At 39.2% G+C, this 21,629-nt stretch overlaps 1 protein-coding gene across 3 annotated transcripts in view; it reads right to left on the bottom strand.

Annotated features, from left to right (window-relative positions):
* The window catches only part of ANKRD11 (ankyrin repeat domain 11), a 114,111-nt gene extending 92,520 nt beyond the window's left edge, over window positions 1–21,591 (bottom strand). Inside the window, exons 1-2 of one of the 3 annotated variants that reach the window (XM_087971351.1) lie at window positions 21,163–21,551; window positions 5,632–5,711 (exon numbers count right to left, since the gene is read on the bottom strand). The gene's annotated coding sequence lies outside the window, so the exon portion shown is untranslated. Of the gene's footprint in view, window positions 1–5,631; window positions 5,712–21,162 lie in introns of all 3 variants that reach the window. The other 2 variants (XM_026684865.2, XM_087971352.1) reach the window with 2 other exon arrangements.
* Between the last annotated feature and the right edge of the window lie 38 nt (window positions 21,592–21,629).

The following is a 21,629-nucleotide window of genomic DNA, read 5'->3' as shown; positions in this document are numbered from 1 at the left end:
TCAGACGGGTCCATGGAACACCCTTCCTCGTAGTCCACCCATGCAGTATGAGAAGGAGGTAACCCTTGCTCAGGTGGTCTGTTATACACGGACCTCTCAGGACCTCAGGTACTGATGGAAAGGATGGTAAAAAACCAATAGGGCACAAAAATGGCTGAAATCCTTCATCAATCCCATATAAGGGCCACCGATACCACCTCTTTAGTATCTTCAGATTCCCATGAGCATTGGGTGCTTCTGATGCCCAGACTGCCTGCCTAAAACTAGAGCCAGTTCTGCTTAAGTCCTGAGGAAAAAAAGCCTCAGCAGCCCCATCTGGAGACCATGCCTGTAAATGATGAGTAGGGCCTACTTCTGCCTCTGCAGCCCTGGATACAGTTTGTGGGCAGGCCTGCGAATCACCAGATTGAGGAGACGGTTGGCTCCACTCACCCATTTGTTCAAGGCTTTTGGTGAATTGCCTTTCCAAGGCCTCATGTCTCCTTTTTTCGGCCTTAAGCTCTGTCTTTTCGGCCTTCTTGGTAGTGAAGGCCTTGGCCTTAATCTTGGCCGCTGCCTCCCGCTTAGCTGAATGGGGCCTTGAATGTCTTCTTCTTTTGGATGGCCCTTGAGAAGCTTTGGAGGAATGGGCCTCATCGCGGCCTAGTAGATCTGACAGGGCCTGCACGTTCTCCATTTTGCTATGGCCTAAAGGCACTGGAAGCAGTCTATCTGGTCGTCCTCCCTGCTTCCTTAGGCCAGGCGAGAGGGATCACCGCTGTGAGGCCGTAATTAATGCTGTGGATATAAGGCCTGGGAATTTAAACAGGCCCAATTTTCCCTTTAAGTCATCTGAGAGGCGCTGTGATAAAGCGCCCTTGCCATCAGCTGATAGGCGCAGTCAGTAAATTGCTGTTACGCGGGCTGTGTGAAGGTCTGGGGCCGGCATGTGAAACCTCGGCACGAGCCGAGGCTCTTATGCTGGTACTCACTCCGTCGCTGTGTTGACGTCTGGCGTCAAAGCCCCAGTGCTGGAGGAGAGTGGATCCCCAGATCCCCGGGAGCAGCTGATATTTAATTTTTGTTGATTGATGTTATTCCAATAGCAACTAACTACATCTCGTAGAGACACGTCCTTCCCGGACGAGGGGCTGAGTCAAAAGCTGGGTGCCACGGCAACAGAGGCAGGTCTTATCAGCTTGACAGACTCAGCTCCTATGACAAAGGAGGAGGAGTTTTCCTTAGCCTGGACTCTCGCAGCAGCGTGGAGAACGGTTTTTCTCATTTACTTATCAGATTTGTATACCACCAAATTAGACCAATACACTTATGTGACACCTACACAGTCCAATAGTTATTTTTCTGTAGGTTAGCCATCTCAGAAAACTCCATCATCTTCACTAACTTTATTATCTTTGTGCATACAATCTTCTTGCTGCAATTATCATGTACAAAAACAGTTCCTAACTTTTTTTCCAAATGCTTGTCCATTGATCCCAAAGGAAAAACCTCTAGTTTCAATTGTATATTAATTTTTAACATCCTCTGAATCAGTGTGTGTATTTGAATCCAGAATTTTCTAGCTTTTTTATACATCCACCAAATATAAAATGTCCCTTCTTGTTGTTTATATTTCCAATATAAATTTGAACTGCCTTTATACATTCTAGACAATTTCTCTGGTGACATATTAGAATTAGAATTCTTTATTGGACAAGTGTGATTGGATGCACAAGGATTTTTTCTCTGGTGCATAAGCTTTCAGTGTACATATGCCAACAATATATCATTTTATAAAAATTATCTTTAAAATTATATTTCAATCCCTTTAGGGACATATTTTCCCATGTATATATTATGACCAAAAGTTTTTAGCCCACTTTATCATAGATTCTTTCACTTCATGTTTCCTTTTAGAAACCGCATGTTCATCATTTGAACACAATTCTACTTTAAATTCAATCTTACTTTGTTCAAAACCATGAATTATGTTGTCTAGTTTAAATCTTTCTAATAAATGTAAATAAGAAAACCCCTGACAACTATAACTATTTGCTACCAGTTCTTCTCTTGATTTTATTTTGATTGCCCTGGACAAAATTCCAGTAACTCACGATAAGTTAGCTATTTATGCCTGCCTATTATTTCTCGTCTATGAAATGCTTCTTCTTGTGCCGAGATCCATAAAGGTGTTTTAGGGCACAACTTCAGTTTGTATCCATTTCATATTCTCAATGTGGCACATTTACCAGAATGTTTTTTATATCCTCATTAAACTTGACTTATTGTACCAAAAATATCCATGCCACCCAAATCTCAGGTCATGCCCTTCTAACTCCAAAAGCCTTTTAGTTCTCAGCAACACCCACTTACATCGAAACCAAATAGCCTGCTGCAAAAAAACATTTTCAAATCAGGTAAACCCAATCCTCTACTTTGCATCTTACAGCACTTTGTATTTAACTCCTGTTTTTCCCTTCCACACAAACTTAGATACATCCTTCTGCCACTGTTTAAATGGTGTATCAGTTGTCAAAACATCATTCTAGGCAAGACATTCATTTTTATTATAGAAATTTTCCCCAGCAATGACAGTTGTATATTAACATACAATATCTGTTTTATCATCATTCCATGTTTTAATTATTTTCAAATAACATACAATTCATTATTTAATTATTTTCAAATAACATACAATTCATATTTGTCATAGTGATATCCAGATATTTTATCTTCTTCTCAATCTTAAAATCCTATTAATCAATTTTGTTTGTTCTTCTATTTTCACATTTCTGTTAACATCTACATTGTAAATTGATCTTGCCCATTTTATAAAGTTCTCTCCAAAATTTGTATCTTCCAAAACTTTGAACAAGAAAATCCATCCAAATCTCTGCATGCAACATCAATTTGGTTTGTTTTTTGTTACATTCCTACAAATATTCCTAAATGACCAACACATTTCTAGCATTATCTTTTAGGTAAAATCCTCCATTAAATTATTTTCAACATATCAGCTAGAATCAGTATGAACAACTTGTAAATCCTTACTCAACAATATCATCCTATAGTCTCTCTTTAAAGTCAAATCTCCCCCCTTTTTTTTTGTGGTAATTTTACTGTCCTCTTTCTAACACTCTGGTATCCTTCCTCACTGTAGGACAGACAGTGTTCATCGTGTTTTGTAAAGGTTCATCCTCAAGACATTTAGAATAAGAACCTGATAGTCCATTTGACTCAGGCACCTTTCCTAGTTTAATAGCTTCAGAAACTTTCCTTGCAATAGTTTTAGTATCTCTAGCAACTTCAGCAGCCAAACTTTTTGAAGTGCAAATCATGTCTGTTCTTAACAGATTCCTACGTCTTTCAGAACAGTAAGTATATTCTCTTGAATTGCCATTTTTCTGCCTCCATATATTAGCCAGGCCTACACTGTCCAAAAATCCTTTATAGTCTGCCATGTCTAAAAATATATTCAGGAAAGCAGCTGAAATTACCATTGACATGAATTACAGACTGGGAATTTGGTAAGGATTACAGGTGTGCACATCACTGGATACTCAATTAAAGGGATATCTCTGTAGGATAATGAAAGTAAACCTTCTAAGTAACACTTTTAATCTCTTTTTATGTTCACAGGAATATCATATTTAAAGTGTCCTATGCCATCTGAGATGTAGAATACGTGCAGTGACACTTATAATAAAATAGCATTTCTCACTCATCTTTTGGGGTCCTTTCAACCTGTTTGACACAGCATTAAGCCCCCAAATTCATATCTATTATGTAAGTCAAAGCTACGACTATAATTTATCAGAGTAAACAAAAACAGTACATTTAGCAGTGATTCATAAGGATGCCTCCTTCTATGATGGGGGCTGTGATGAGGCGAAGGAGCTTGTGTGGGTAAATGAAAACGTGGGCTACGTCATTGGACATGTATATGTCCAGAAGAGTCTCCCAAGGCAAACAGGCCATGATAGATACCCCAGACTAACACTGATCACATCTGCCAACCTGTATTGAACCAGCATGGCAGATTATAGTCCATTCCTTCCACAAGCCAATATAGCCTCATAAGGATGCTCTTCCTGAGTCTGGTAACCAAGGTGAAAGAGGAAAGGGGGCTGATCAAGGAGGATTCAGCAACAAAGTCATTGCCAAATTGCCTTTCTTGTCGACATGCTATCAGAATTTCCTTTTTCCAGATATATTTTTCAACACAGAGTCCAGCGAGAACCACCTCTTTCTAACTTGTTTTCTTCTGCTGCTATCCCCCCGCTTCATTCCCAATTCTTGGTCCAATTCTATTCAGTTTTTACAGAGTTGCTGAGAAGCAGATCAACAGACAAAGTCCAGTGATGCCAATTTATCACCTATGGACCAAAGACCACAGCTCATGCTTTAATAGGCCCAACTTAAAAATAGGCCAACACAGAACCTTAATCAAAATATTCAAGAAATTACTCCAGTTAACTGAATTAGATCTTTTACTCTGGCACATCAATTTCAGTAATAGATCACATTTTCTAATAATTACTTTTTAGTGATAGCTACTCCAGCTATTGACCAGAATAAGAACATACTTGAAACAGAACTTTCCCAATGCAGAAGGAAAACAATGATTTATTTATCTTGCAAAGATGCTGGGATATTAATGTTTTCTAGCTATATGTAACCAACAAAATGCCAACCCCCATCCTGGTGACAACTATCCTAAAACATTTGGGCATTTTTTACCCCTTAGGAGCCCTGCTCTTGGCCAACCCTGATCTGCAGGCTCTGTGCAATAGGAGAACTTGGGTCTTTAGCTGAGTTGAAGGACAGGAACCTCTCCTGGCAGAAGTGCCAGGAGGAAAGAACATTCCTTCTCACTAACAAGCCACTCAGCTGGCCTCCCCTTGCCGAGTCTCAATCAGAATTGAAAAGCTGGTTAATGCATAACCTTTATAAAGTTTCCAATGGATGGAAGGGAGGAGAGGCAGGCACACATCTACAGCACAAGCCACACTTAGAACACCACACTTGCTTTTTGGCTGTTGCACTGTAATGAAACTCCTTTAAAAATCATGTTCAATATTCTGAAGAGCAATTTTCTTTGCAAGTTAGTGATCACTTAATAGTAATTGGCAAAGACTCCAGAAAAAAAGTAAAGAACTTTGAAGTCTTTTTCACACATTGCCCTGATTTTTTTTTTCTGTTCAAATGTATGAATAAAGCTAGTCTTTGGCACAAGACTCTGCACAAACACAACTAAGTCAAGGATGCACAACCTCTCATAAAACTACCTTGCCATCCAGCATTTAGTCAGTTGGTCACTAGTAACAAGCACTGGCAGATATAACCTTTTCACACGTAACTCTCTCCTGGCAAGAAAAGAACAGCCAGTCTCACATTAGACTGCGATTAGCAGAAGGACACGAAGAGTAAAAACAGCTTACTATATTCAATTCTGTATAAAATTATGATTTTTGAGCAAGTTGAAGATATTATCCTGTGCTACAACCAATACAAATTGAGCTACTTACCATTAAAAAGACTTCTATTTAAGTGCCATGAAGAAACATTATCCACTTTAATTTTTTTTAAATCCATATTTATGTAATCTACTGAAAAAGGCAAAAATACATAAGAAAATAGTATAATATTTACCGATTCCATAGCTGAAAGCAGCAGTTAGCTGGACATAGATAAAATCCAAAAAAAGGCTGTCCCACAAGCAGTGCTATATTCTGAAAGACAAAAATAGTCCCATAAATATTTCAAAAATGCTGGCTTAAATTATAGATATTTTACTTTAAATTCCGTTTCCATTTCATCTAGCTCTCCCAAAACTCCATTAATACAAAAAGTTCAAACCAATTACTTGAAAGGATAGTACAATTAAAATTTCGCATATGTGCAAACAAACACATATATAAGACAGCTGTTTATATATAAGACAGAACTATTTCTGCTCTGTAGCACCAAAAAGACAAGGGTAGCACACTAATTTTATAGCAAGTTTATAGATTGGGATAATTTGCAATTCACACATTTATATAACTTGTTTACTGTACTTGTTATGCTTGCTCTGAGAACTTTTTTTCCAAAACAGAAGCATGTAAAGAATATCTGAAGAAACTAACTCAAATTCCACCTCCAAAGGAAAGGTATCACTTAAAATTAAACTATTCATGGCAAGTTTTAAATAGAGAAGCAGTATTCTACAAGCTAACACATAGGAATATCTGGTGTCTGTCTTAGCATTTTAGAACAAGTCATGACTCATAACTGCAGAGAAGGAAGCTGCTCTTAAGTTTGCCCAGGCAAACCTAGAAAAGGGAGAGTTGTATGTTTAGCATACAATCAACATCTAGACTTATAGCACTCTCTAGTAAATGCAATAAATAAAGGAATGCATCAAATATTAATTTTAGCAATGAAATTATTTTAGCTGAATAATTGTCTAACGTGATATTGTTCAACAGATGAAACCGATCATATTTGGTCTTCTAAATCCCTTTGGATGGAAGCCCACCTGGAAACCATAGTATCTCTAAAAGAAAAGCAACACACTGTACTATAACTAAGACTAAAATGCTAGCACTGCAGAAACATGCAGTGGAGTTCATATCAACACAAGATTTCTGGGGGAAATGGCCATAACTCTGCATCTCAAAACCACATCTAATGTCAGAGAAACATTGGAAGAATACATAAGAAGTGTTAACCATACTGTAGCATTTTAGTTAAACAGAATGCTGTTTATTGGAGGGAGGAAAGTTCATATCTTGGTGACAAGCCAGACATGAAGTTTATTTATAGACCAAAAACAATAATTAGAAATATATAAAATCTGCCAGATAAAGCACATACTTATGTTTTTTTAAAAAACACACAGGCTTGAAACAATTACAATAGTAATATGAACAAGCAATTAGACAGCTTCCCTTAGCCACTAATACTTGTTGATGTCATAAAACTTTGAATTTTTACAAATGCAAATGTAGGGGAAGAACAAGCAAAACCTTGCTCAGGAGAGGAATCAATCTGGAATCCTTATGTTTCCACAAGCAATCCAAATCCAGCTCCCCCCTGAATTCAGTAAGTCTATCCAGCACCAATTTCATACTGATAGCTCGTTAACTAGGTTCTCATATATAGGCATGAGTAATAAATCAGGTTGACTTGAACTTCAGGTGTGATCCTGATTTTTCTAGACTGACAATGAACTTTGAATTTTAAGTGTTTTTGGTTGCTTAGTCATTTATTTGCAATCCTCTCAATCAGAGCACTTTTAAAAGGTAAAGAGGGGAATGACCAACTAGTTTACAGAAATAGCTCAGTACTTCCTAAGACTGCTTGATCCAAATAACATCAGAAATATAACAGTAAAAAAAACCCTCTGAACTTGAAAAACTAAACCAATGGAGTACCTGGCAAAACAAACCAATCCAGAAGAACAATGCCAAAAGATTCCATTTCAATGACTTTTTCAGAAAGTAAAAACCACATCAGTAGCCACCAAACAATGTTAAACAATCTAAATGGGAATATATGAGAAAGGAGAATTCATTTTAGGGACAGGTGGTGGGTGAACTTTCAGGGCACAAGGTAAAGTAAGGAACAGATGGAGAGGGAATGCAGAAATAAAAAGCAGCGAGTCTGACTAGTGTGTTTTTTCAAGTGCTCTCCTGAAAAGAAAAATGCCTTTCTAATATTACCACTTCTATTTCAGTGAGCTGCCACAGGAATCTTTTGCAATTCTAAACAGAAAGAGGCAGCATGTGATGCAGAGATGAAACAAAGCAAGTAAAAGGATACATTTTATTGATTTTACTTGTATAGACACCATTGTGCAAACTTCACAGAACTTTTAGGATGGCAAAAGTAATCTTCATGCCTGATCACCATATTTTTATCTGTGCCTTCCTTCAAAAAACCCATAGGATTTTTACAATTTTTCCTAATAATAATCATTTAGAGCAAATTAACATATTCTAAAACAAGTTAATGAACTGCATCCTTCAGGAGGAATATAACCTTAGACCCAGGTACCAGTTCAACACTTTAATCGTGACACCTACACAATTCTTCCTATATCATCATAGGGGCAATTTATTATTTCAGTTAAGAATTTAATTGCCATAAAATCTAGAAGTTTAGCTCATAATTAAATGTGGGGAAAAACTATCCAAGCAAATTAACTTCATATTCTGCTGTAACTGCTTGCTGAAATTTGTAGATCTTCCTAGCCCACATAAACAAGGAAAAAATGTCCATATGTAAAATATACATATTATTGCTTTTATTACAAAATAATTTGTTCTGCTTTGTTTTCTCACGCAAACAGGATTTTTGGGGCAAATGGAAGACGCTGGAAAGCTCCAGCAACCCTAGTCTATATTCTGAAATGGGCAGGAATCCAACAGAAATTTATAAATGTAGCTGCAACAGAAGTTTACTGCAAAATGCTATATATTTTCTAAAATTTAAATCTATCTTTTATGTAACCTTAAAGTAAAAAAGCAAGATAACTGAGATGGTCATTATTACAAGTAAACCCTATCCTCTTTGCTTCTTCTTCCTCATTCCCTCTACATATCTTTTCCACCTATCAAATATCATTAACCTATTCACTTGTGGAAAAAACTTAAGTGCAAGCAACAATACCGTGTAGCCAGAAATAATACACACAGCAATGGCCTGTTTACAATGGGCAACTTTGCTATTTAAAGTATTCTCCCATATTCTTGATATTTTTCCAGTAGACATACAAAATAATTAATAACTTGAAATCTACGAATTTACATTGAATGTGATACAGAATTAAGAATATCTACAATTTGTTCACACTCGTAATATGAGTACAAGTCCAGTATGGTGTCAATTCCTGTTTAGGTGATAGCCTATTCAGGTACATCACAAGATACCCTGCCTCTTCGTTACACACTGAAATTAAAAACTGTCTTTCAATTACCAAGAATTGCAAATTTTAACAAAAGGAATGATTTATTGGCAACATGTAATTGAATGGTCTGATGATTATTTCAACAGGCAATCTTTTCCTCCAGACAGCTTAACAAAATTAATGACTCTAAAATATAAAAACACTCTTAAGCCAAGCTGGTTATATATAGGTTACACCAAAACCAGGCCCTATATGCCAATCACAATGTGCTTTATTGTTTTTTTCAGAGAACATATTAAGAAACTCAGAAATGTTCACAAGTCATCTGTTGAATAAGGAAGTATTCAGAAAAAAATGGCAACCAATTCAATTATTTAATGTTATTTATATAATAGTGTGGTGTTTAATTTACCACACTGTCAAAAACTAGTGATACCAGAGCAGAAAGGATGCAAAGTGACCATAGCCTCCAGCCCCACTGCTGCCACACTATTCATCCAAGAAGGCATTCTCACACGGAGGAGGAACGCTCGCAAAAACTCTCAATGCAGTATAGCAACTGTATTCAAAAAGAAACCTCCTCAGATAATTCCAACCCTTGCACGCACAGAAGCATTTGGCCATATGTAAGGAACTTGCTTAATTCAAGCCAATATCTCTTCTGTCAGCTATTTTTGTGCTGGAAAAGTAACAGAGGACTCTGAACATTCATTCCCACAAGAATGTGGTTTTTAGAAACATCTTATCATCAAGAGGAAAGCATTTATAGAACAGCTGGGGGAGTGGGGGGGGGGGGGGGGGGCAGCCAATGGGTACATTAAGTAATTTCTATTATGTCTTCCGGCAGTTCTCATCATTTACTTATGGAAATGGAAACTGATCCTCAAAATTAAGGATGACAACAAGTTTCTTGATTTTTGTTTTAGGTTATGGTGTATGATTCTTTTTATTTTTAGGCTATAGTTTGCCTAACTACGCTACCAAATGGAGATAAGGCCAGTTCTGTCAATCTTTACGAATGTGATGTTTATGTGTTGACTTTTACATAAGAAACCCATTGCTTTAAAAAAGAAACCCTGAAAAGCAGGGGTGGGATTCTTCCGGTTTGGACCAGTTTGGTGGAACCAGTTATGATTTTCGGTAGTTCGAAGAACCGGTAAATCTGGCCCCTGGCTGGCCCCACCGCTCTCCGCCCACTTCTCCGCTCCCTGTCCAGTCAGTCCTTATTGTGCATGCACGACATCCTTCCCCCCCCCGCCCCTCCTTATCTTGGCCCTGCGCCATCGTTGCCTGCAATCTCCCTTTACCCGCCCACCTGCCCGCCAGCCATCGCTGTCTGCCTTCCGCCATCTGATCTGATTTCCCTAGGTGAGACTCTGCAAGCCCCAATCATGTGACCACCAAGCCACGCCCACCCAGTCACATGACCAGCAAGCCACCCCCACAAATTAAGCCACCGCCACAGAAGCGGTTGTTAAAAATTTTGAATCCCACCCCTTCTGAAAAGCCAGATGAACAAAGCAGAAATTCATTTTCCTTTAGCATAAATATTCCTTAACAATATGGATATTTTAAATAAAAACAGAAATGTCATGCTTTAAGGGACAAGGCAGACAATAAGATACCATTTGTTGCTTTATAAAATGCTTTAAATAGTTTGTCTTCTTTATGTACACAGATGCAAACGTCTGCATTTCAAAATATTAAAATCTTCTGAAAGAACTCCATCACACAGGGGTAAAATATCTTGAATAAAATTGTTAGCTGCCTAAATCTAAAATACAAGATTTCAAACCCACTCAACAGATGCTATAGAAATTTTAAGACCCCATGAGGAATCCAATTCTTGTACTCAAAAGAACTATTTGTAAGATATATTTACATTACATTCCAAAAGGTGCTGCAATCATGCTACAATATGTGAAGAACATCTCCAAGCGGGCAAAATTCCATGGCCAAAAAACTGCAACATGACTAACACATCTTCATTTTAAAAAGGCACTATAACCTAGCACTTGTTAGCAATCACTGCTACATTGGACTGAGTTTCCATAACAACAGGAGAAAAAAAATAAAGCAAAATACAATTCAGAAAAAAATTATACCCCATAACAATACATGCACAATGCAGGAACGTTAGCAGTATGGCTGACAGAATGCCTCAACACAAATCTGGCAAATTGACAAACATGAGGAATAACTACCACAATTATTTTTGAGGTATATTCTTCATGACTAGTTTTTCCCATTTGATGGAAACAGCCTTAGATCAGTAATAGTTTAAGAACAAATTGCTACAATTATATTTTAAGCACTAATGTAAGAGGCACACTATCTGAATATATTAAAGGCAAGCAACTAGTGAATGTGCAATGTGCTTTCCAAAACAACATATGGCACTGAACCAGATATTAAGATGATTTAAATTTTGAAATTATTTTTGTCTAGAAAACATTTCCATTGCTTAAGGACTTGCAGCTTAAATGGTTACTTCCTTACACAAATACCATTGCTGAAAAACTTTTAAACAGAGTATTTCACATAGAAGTGTCAAACAAGTCTGACATACCTCAAAACCATGGTAATACTCATCAATACCTTAGTTCAGATCAGCAACTAATATATGTCAGTATAAACATCTGAAGTGGTTTATTTTAATATTTTTAATATTACTTTTTTTCTAGGACGTGGCATAGTTTCATGAACAACTCATCAGAAACTGAACCAAATAAAAGGATTTGTTAAAACTGAACAAAAAAGAACAGGTTGATTCAGGACCATTAAAACAAAGTTCAAATATCACAGTAAAAAGGCTTTCACCAGGTAAGCAAAGAAGAAAATCAAGTCCAGGCCAGGATCACTCAGGATTGCAATAAACAGTTACTAAATCACAATCATTAAAGATATTTTAATGTAGATTATTATCTATAGAGGGGCCAAAATAAGGACCCAGAAAGGATCCACAGACAACTTCTACGTATACAGCTTTTCATGGGATAATTGTAAGATTTGTCATCTTCCAACAAGCACAATATTTAAGCATAATTACTACAACCTACCTACTGGCTAGTAGGCATCTACAGCATTATTTCCATAAACAAAAGATATTGGTCCGAATTTACTACAATTAAGTGAAGTACACTATAAAGCTAGAGAATCTTCACTCTGGGAACCAAACTTAATAAATAATAATAAATAAGAGGGTTGCTGTTTGCTCCACCAGATTTCACTCTGCTAACTCAACCTTAGCCACCTAAAATATAATGCTGGTTGGAGACTATCTTATAATCTGTATTCCTAACTTTAGCAGGCATGACTCAGGAACAAAGAATGCAGAAGTTTTCAAAACTGCTAAACATGCTGCAGGAGGACCGTGTGATATTACCATGACCGGGATTTTGTTCTGCATAAACTTATCTTGCGTGACAAAATGTAAACATTGCCTTTCCATCTTTCTAAAGATATTTCAGGAAGCAGAATTTTACCACTACTCTTAGAATTTCTTCTCAAAACAAATAGAGCCCACAGTTTATCATCATATGTTATTCTTTTTTAAAGGTTGCTGAAATGATTGTTGTATATAAAACTAATTTGTCAATATTATATGGTAATATTTACACCCAAAGCCCTTTAGAAGCCAATGGTGGAAGGATACCTATATTCCACGCATGGAACTCAAATGAAGCCCTCATACCTTGTTCCCTTACAATACAAACATGACTTATGACGGGTGGTAAAATTGCCATTTCACATTTCACTGTTGAGACTTAGGAAAAGAAAATTCCTGGGATGCAATGTAGATCTTTGCTACTCAAAGATAATTAGTGCCACAATTATAGTAAATCTATTGGGTCAGACTTCCTGATGCTGAACACAGTTATAGAATAGAATTCTTTATTGGCCAAGTATGATTGGACACACAAGGAATTTGTCTTGGTGAAAATGCTCTCAGTATACATAAAAGAAAAGATACATTCGTCAAAAGTCAAGAATCATAAGGTACAACATTATCTGATCTTGTACTAAAGCCACAGCAGAAACTCAAAGCATAATAAATTAAACAATAATTATAGCAAATTACCTGCGTTAAATATGTTTAGAACTATAAAAAGTAAGGTAAAATCTCCCTCAGACTCAACTGCTGTTGACTATATGGGCATATCCATCTTGTTTTCTTCTAACAATGCAAAAGTGGCCGATGTTTTTTTTAGGAAGTACTTGATTGCATACCAAGGTTTACAATATTGATTTTTGAAACATTCAAATCAATCCAAAAAGATTTTATCTGGAATCAATGTTCAATGTGTCAGCTAAAAATAACTGTTACAAAATGAAAGAAACCCATTTACAAACTTAGACTTTCTTTCTCAGTTGCTGAATTACAGTACTAAGGCTTCAGCACAGAAAGCCAGAAAAGTAACAATGCAAACTAATGGCAACACTTTGAACTAAAATCTATCCAGGACATGTTGAAAATACTGGATGATAAAAGCCTCCAGTACAAGACAAGTTCATACCCCAAAGGAGAAACAGGGGCAAGAGATTATATAAGGCTTGGATTAATCATATGAAATCATAATTTATTTGCTTATTTCCAGCAGAATTTGACAAAATTATTAAAATTTAGAATTTACAAGTCACATTTAATACATTTAAAAACTTACTAAATCTCCAAGAAGATCAGAATACAGTACATAGATCAATCCAGCTAATCTTCAATTCAATCCTTTCAGGTAATTTTTACTAAAAGGACAGGTTTGTAATTATTTTTATGTTCATAGCTGAATACTGAACTTAGATCTCTCCAGTTGTCTGTAACTAGAAAGGTACAGAGCAATGGTATTTCCTTGGGTTTTGAAGAAGCGGCATTGATATTTCTGAACTTTGGGATTAGAGAAGATGCCTGAGAAGACCTCATGGACAGGCAAGAAAACAAACCTATGAATGCCCCACTGATATATCTGAGGGATCAAATCAGAGAAATCCGGGGTGGAAGGAGGGGACACTTATCTATGTGGTCACGCAGATGTCACATGATCAATCTGTTATCCTATGAGTCTGCCTCTGGAATACCCAATTCCAATGATTGCTTTCTTGTCACAGCTATGTCAATGGAACACAGCAGCCATTAACTGAACCCCATATTTCCAGTTACACTTCTCAATCACGCAGACCAATCATTGGATCGCACTCCAAAGTGTACTCAAAACAACCAAGACCAGAAAATATTTCTAATGCTTGCCTAAAACATTTGAAAATATAAAACATTAATTGTATTATTTAATATATAGAAAGCAACCATGACTATATATAAGTACATGTGAACAGTGAACACATACTCCCATCTAATAAAAATGTGAACTAGAGTAGAACACAATATGACTTGTAAGGAAATAAACAATATTGAATTTCAGCAAACAATATGTGAACTAGGAAAACCACTCCAAAATCTATAGGCAAATGACCTCTATCAGGACTAAATAAAATAACACAAAAGGGTTGCCATGGATTTATATTTTTAACTGGAAAGAATGGTAGAATCTATTTCAATTTTAAAAATGCCCATGTTCTCGTGAAGGATGCTATTCAGAATTGCCAGCTCTGATAACTGCATGATGCCATCTCTCTCCAGAATCAAATACAGTGCTGCCCCCACTCCACCTTATCAGTTGCCAGGGGATCTAAGCAGGAGAGCCAGTGGCCTCCTAGTCCTGCAAGCAGACTCAAGAGGCATTTGCTTGGCCCCTTGGCAAATAACATGCAGACTTTCACTCTGGTGCTGGAGGGCTCTCCTATGTAGTATTTATAGCTCTTAATTTAAATGAAAGATGAAACAAATGATTTCATTATTTCCACGAGTTCCCCAACCCTACCACCATTTTCCTGTTATAGTTAGATCTGCTTAAACCATTTCACATATGTAAACGGTAATCCTACATCCTCATTTTTCACCCAGTGAAAAAGTTATGAAAGCAATCATGCGGTTAGGTCTAAAAGAAATTTCTCCAAAGGACATCAGAATGCACCATGTGAAACACATTCCCATCAAGCCAGCTGCTCTTTGACAGAGAGAACCTCAGCCCTGACCATTTAAGCAATTGCACAATATGGTACATGCATCGTTCTAAGCCAACTTGTAAATTTTGACTTCACAATTCATGAGCACAGCCAATTATGATTTAGTAAATGACCTACACATAAACAAAGCATGTCTTCACACTGGGTGGAAGACTCAGCCGTTCAGGTGACCACTTAGAATAGACTTCAGAGGAAATTCCATCATTCCACATCGGCAGCCTGCCCAATGACCAGGGACATGGCTTCAATAGCTGCACATGGTCTCCCCAAATGCTAACAACATTCCTCTTCCTAGTCACAACCAACCAAAGGCAGCAGGACTATTAGTGGGCGATGGTTATGAAGTAGCCACTGCCTCTTCACAACAAGCAGTATGACTGCTGTGTTTTCTAATCATAAGGAAAATCCAAGGTTGCTACTCTCACTACCACCCTTAAAGCCCATTTGTTCACAACTCTTCCTTTTTCAAGCAAAAACTTTAAAAACTGGACCATCTATAATAAAAATATTTTACTAATAAATATATAATCCTTATAAGGGTTAAACAGTTCTATAGAAGAGTTCAGACAGTGCTTGATAGTTTATAAAAATATTATTCAACAATTAAGAATATCTGCCCTTAAAAACAGATCTGTTTTATATCAAAGTCCATTCTGCTGTTACAAGCAGAATCCTCTCCACTTTTTTTTTAAAGAGGCAAGGAGTTTGCCCACAGACTCCTTGAGGATAAATAATTCACTGCATAAATGCCAAGGGCAGTGCAGCAAACCAATGGCAGATGGCGGGGGCACTGCTGACAAAAATGTGGATGCTTACTTTTCTCTGTAAAAACAATGAAGGACTTCAGAGGAGGAGGAGATCTGGCTTCTCCCAGGTCATGTTTCCCACCAGCAAAAATTGACATATTTTTAATAGCTATGAGGAAGTACCTGCTGAATTCCCATACGTGTCAATTTTTCAACTAAACTGTGCCAACAGAACAGTCTTACTCACATAATGAGCTAAAAAAAAACAACTTGCTAGAAAAAGGACAGATTTAAGCACTGCTCAAAATCTATATAGCAACTTTCGAAGAAATTGCAAGATTTGTCAAAGAGGTTTAAATATAGTTTCTTCAATGATTAATGCATTAAATGTGATTATAACAACAAAGGGAAATGAGAAATTAGATTAGCAATATTCTCAAAAGAAAAGCATATCATTTCCGCTTCTTTTTCTCAATTTAATAAAGCAACTTAAATAAAATTAAGACGTCCATATAAGATACACTGTGTAATCCTTTTAGTTTTGTAACATTATGTTTGTAGAACCAAAGGTCAGAGTAAAACTTCAAGAAAAACATATTTTGAAGAAACAATGCTATAGCATTATAAAAGATGATTTAAAAATTAGGTCAGGCCTCATAATTAAGGATCAGCATTTTCTCTTAAACCAACCAGTATATTAACCAAGTTTACAGAGTTCTAAAACTGCAGCAAAAACCCGAAAACAAAGCAAATGTGTAGAGAGTCAAGTATTACTAACACAAGATACCGGAAATCCTTCCCCCACTCTGGTGGAATATATTCATTCTGGTTACCTAACCTCTGGGAAAATCTTCCCAAATGAAATAACCACCAATCAGACATAAACTATCTGTACTGTTGGTAACCAGAGAGCCACTGATACTTGCAATGGTTTTTAAATTCCTCTTTAGAAAATGTATATATTGACAACAAAAAAACCATCTATTTTCTCAAATGAATTCTCTATACAGGAGCATATACCAGCTTTTTAGGACACAAGCTGAAACTTTAAATCACTCACATAGGAACCTGGCCACTTTCTAATCTAATGAATCAACTACTCTCTGAAACTTTCCCAGCTAGGAACTAACTACCCCAGCCCACTAGTCCCAGCCTTTTATTGAGTTCCACCTCAGGTAGCTAATTGTTCCTGAGGCCAACTGTTAAGCAACTGTGTTTGTGAACTGTCACTTTGAGGTGTTAGACTGTGGATACCCCCCGCCCCAACGTCATCCACCTTCTTAAGGGAGAGAGGTATTTACCAAGTGTTTTTAAGACAAAGCCATGTTTTTCATACCTCTTTCATGTCTAAGTTGAAACCAAAACTGTAGGACAGCTCTCAGATTTGTCTTATGGGCTTCCAAGTTACAAATTGTGATTATGCACAAAGATAAAGGTTAACAACAATAATGTCAAGGTTCTGAGTAATACATCCCATTCAATAAGAACTGTGAGGCAGGCATATTCCTTAAAGAACAAAGATCATTTGCTTTATCTGTCAGTTCATTATTTCTGTCCTTACTATGCTTCTTTTATTTTTGATACTGATCTCATGTCTAGTTTTCCTTAGATCTTCCAGTAGATTAAATCGTGAATTGAACAACTTATTCTAAACTAGACTCACCAGACTTGATATAACCGTACTGTGACATATCTCTCTGAAAGAAAGATCCTAATAATTTTAAAATGCCATTTACAATGTGGTTTTTAAGTCTATTCTTGACAAGCAAGTATCACCTTTAATATGATTTGATAGCAACCTCCAAATCACAATTAACTATTCTGATTAAAATGTAAGTTAATCTGGCTACATACATATATTTCAAATGGGCTTCATTTTGTTGTTAAACTGCTGCTGCAATATACATATTTTTCATATGTTGTCCCCAAAATGCTACTGAAGTATTGGTCAGACAACAGAAGCTTATTTTAAAAAACTGCATGAATGGCGCAGCCAGATTAAAGATTATCATTCAGAATTTTTTTAACTGAACCACACCAAGTAAATCTATTCCATTAAAAACAGTGAACACTGCAAACCAATTAAAACACACATACATGGATTTAAAAAAACAGTGGCAGCAGCAACAATACTGCAGATACCAAGTTTGAATCAAAGGACAATGCAGTTTTTTTATTCCACTCTGTTCTGTAGCCATAAATATTCAGAACCTATTTGTTCCTGTATTTTAGTTAACATACAAAATTACCTTTTTGACATTGCAGTTTCTCACATTGTTTCCTAAACATACCTTCAGTACCACACACACAAATAGTATTTTAATGGTAGTTTTACAAATGCTAAGAAAAAGGCTTGAGAAAAATATTACACAAATCTATTTGGAGCATTAACACTCTCTCTACTTTATAAAATCCAAATGGTTTTATATATATGTGTGTGGTTCCCTTAAGGAGACTAGACTGATGATAGGGTCTGATTAATGCTGCCTGATCACACTAAGAAACCATTCTTTCCTGGCAAATAAAAACCTATCCTAGAAATCAAAGCAGAATCTTCCACATCAGCTGACATTTTATTTTGTGAAGGGCAAAAACTACAAATATTAATGATTTATGTTCGTCACAATAATTTTTACAAAATGTTTTGATTTGGAAAAAAATGCTTAAATTCAGATTTTAATACTCATAAGTATACTATTAACCCAGAACATATACATTATCTCAATAATGAGACCTGGAACATCCACTCTGCCATGTAGTTAGAGCTACCCATTGTGTGCAACGATACTGTCCCAACTAGTCTCTCCTCATCTTCATCCTAGAATTAATATTAGCACATCTCCTTTGAGCAAGGCAAACTGGTACTGTATGAACATTACCGGAGAAATAAGTCTATGGAGAGTCTCAGTCATCCAGGCCATGATTGTTCCAAAGGTACTTTTTCAAAAGTCAACTGCACTTTCAGTTCAGAACTGAAAAAGCTTCTTGGATGAGAAGCGAAATGTCTTCAAAGAAAAATCAAAGTCCAGTTGCCTTTTGAAAAAGCACCTTTGGGACTCATCTACACAGCTTACTCTTTATTATTCTCTTTGGTAGTTAAACCAAGGGGGGGAACACATGTGTAGCTTCACAGCTATGTGCCAAAAAGTAATTATTTTAACATCTACATATAGGTTAGAAACACAGCCCATAAGCAACTATGTGCCATCACTAGCACGTCATGGTACCGCTTATTGTATACTATAATTTAAGCCTTTAGTGATCTATTCCCAAAAAGTAAAAATGCTTTTAGGAAATCCTTCATGTCCCTTTGCCATGGGAACTGAATTATGCATGCAACTATCCATAACTCAGCACAACTGTACATGCAGCAGCCACAATACACAGAGTGTTCTAAGCTTGCTCCTAAGGCATAAGGTTCAAAAGCCAGGGCAGTCCCAAACCCAGCCTCCCAGATGCAGCCCTGTTCAACCAGTTTAGCCAGTTAACTCTTTAAGGAGAAAATGCAGAATGTTTACATGAGCTGTAAATACTGGGTTGCCTATGTGACTATCTCTATTCCATAGAGAATTATATCCTAAAACATTCGCAATTCTCCAGGGGCCTACTTGGAACTGCTGTGTCCTTGCATAAAGCAGCGCCCTATTGCTGCTCAATCTGACTATAAATAGCCTCCCACAATGCCTACTATAATGGTAAAGAATTTCTTGACTTCGACAAAGAATCTTACTTTTCATCTACTTTCCTCACTAGCACCATCTGTAACATTTTAAAAATTTATTTCCAGCATAAAATTAGGACTCTTTCTTACTCAGATATAAGCCATCTATTTTAGTCAAAATAAGTTTTACCACGAACACTTAAACTCTATTCAAAAATTAGGGTCTCTTGGATTTCATTAAGAAACAAAAACCAGAATAAAACTAGGGCCACAGAAAAACACATAAAAACTGTGAGAGAAAGGGGAAGAGGTGCAAAATCCAAGAGGCAGGCTCCATTTTTCGTAAAAGCAGAATTACTTCTAGGAACATTATTGATAACATTTCCAAGCACAACCATGAAAATCTCCCTGGCTGATTGTTATTCTCCTCTTTGCCTGCCTGGCTGGGCTATTCTGTCCATATTCCCTTTCCAGAACAATCCCCAGAGATGCATTTGGCTTTAAAAGACAGTGACTGATCTGCTCCCTCTATGGCCGTGTTCCTTGTGACAAGGGAGATCTGTGTACAAAATAGGAAAGGAGGGGGAGGGAGCTATAGTTCCTTCCTGCAACTATCAAAACAGAGCAACGATTTTGAGAGGAGAAGCAGATCCAAACACACCAGCCCTTGTGCCTCAATGAACAGGCCGATTTTCAATCCACAGGCACACATCCTTCGCGGGACAGCTGCTTTCTCTGGGAAAAGGGCAGAGGGCATTAGAGGGCTCAGTTCCTCAAGGCTTGGGGGGGGGGGCAGAATGATTTGCCTTTCTAAACATGTAATCAATCCTCTTCTTAAGAGACGAGGTGGGTGGGAGGCTTTAAATTCTGTTTGAAGACGTACAGCTGCTTTTTATTTCTTGTTTTAGGAGGGAGCCCAAGGAAGAGGCTCGGCAATTTAGAGATTAAACCAGAAAATAAATGCAGTTCAGCCCGCCTTGCTGGCAGAGGGCTGCTTCCCTCCACAGGCAGAGCGATGCTGGCTGAGAGATGATGAAATATTAAATGGAGATTAGCAGAACCAAGGCATTTTCACCGCACCAACCCTGGCAAATGCAACCCCTCCCCCCCCCCCGCGGTGTCGGACCCTCTTCTTCGGCTGGGGCTCCCAGGGGCCTCGCCTGCCTTTCACCGGCGCCACCCACCTTGGCTCGGGGCGCCGAGCCCGTCTTTTCTGCAGCCGGCTGGAGGTTGCTCTCGCCCCGCTCCCGGCTCGACGGCTCCTCCGCGGTCCTACTGGCCCTCGTCCCCCACCCTGGCCGGGGCTGCCCCCATCGCCCCCCCGCTCCCGAGGCAGTTCCTCCAGGCACCCCCACCGCCCTCCTCGTCGCCAGGCTGGAGAGCCCCGCAGCTGCTCTTTACGACTCCCCGGCAGGGCAGGCGGGGGCGCCCCTCCCATCCCGGGGAGGCTTCCCAGACACCGACCGCGGCCCTGCGCTGGCATCCGCCGCCGGCCGGCCCTCCCAGTGCTGGGGGAGCCGGGCCCGCAGAGGTGACCTCGAGCTCGCCCTCGGCATCCCGCACCGCCCCAGCGCAGGGAGCTCCCCGCCGCCGCCCCCGAACCCCTCCCCGTCGGGACGGGAGCCGCTGTCACTCGGCCGCGCGACCCTCCCCGCCTCGGAGGCCGCCCCGCCGGAGGAGCCGCTTAGCCTCGATTCGGGGCCTCCCACGCCGCCTCCCCGAGACCACGTGCTCCTGCCCCCGCGCCCCCCGCGCCGCCCGGACTCGCCGCCGGTGGGGGAGGGAGGCCTCGGCGCTGTTCTTACCTGGCGCGGCGGCGGCGGCGGCGACTGCCTCTTGTCCGTGGCGGCGGGAGGCCCGACGGCGAGCGCGCGAGGCCTGCTCGCAGCTTCTCTGCCTGCGCCCGGCCCGGCCGCCTGCCTGAGGGAGCAGCAGCGGCGGCGGGCGGGCGGGCGGAGCGGCGCGGCAGCGGCGGGCCTCAGTAGTGCCGGCGTCGCCGCCTCCGGCCCACCCGCTCCATGACTCGTCCGCCTCACCGGCGGCTCTCGGTGCCTCCCCGGCCGCCGCTGGCTCGCTGGCTCTCCCGCTCGGAAGCCCTCCTGCCCAGCCCGCTCGGCCGCCCGACAGCGCCGTTTCCTTCCTCACGGCACCGCCGCTCCGTCCGCCGCCAGAGCTGGCCCTCCCCATTGGCCCGATGAGACGGGCCTCCCCATTGGCTGGCGACGGAGCGAGGCAGCGAGGCGGAGCCCAGACGCTAACTGGAGCGCGCGTG

Source organism: Notechis scutatus, chromosome 9, assembly GCF_049901735.1.
Source record: "Notechis scutatus isolate UNSWTSFEM ecotype Mainland chromosome 9, rNotScu1.2, whole genome shotgun sequence".
Classification (NCBI taxonomy): Eukaryota; Metazoa; Chordata; class Lepidosauria; order Squamata; family Elapidae; genus Notechis; species Notechis scutatus.
The sequence above is the reverse complement of the archived record's forward strand: the minus strand, read 5'-3'. Positions and strand labels throughout refer to the sequence as shown.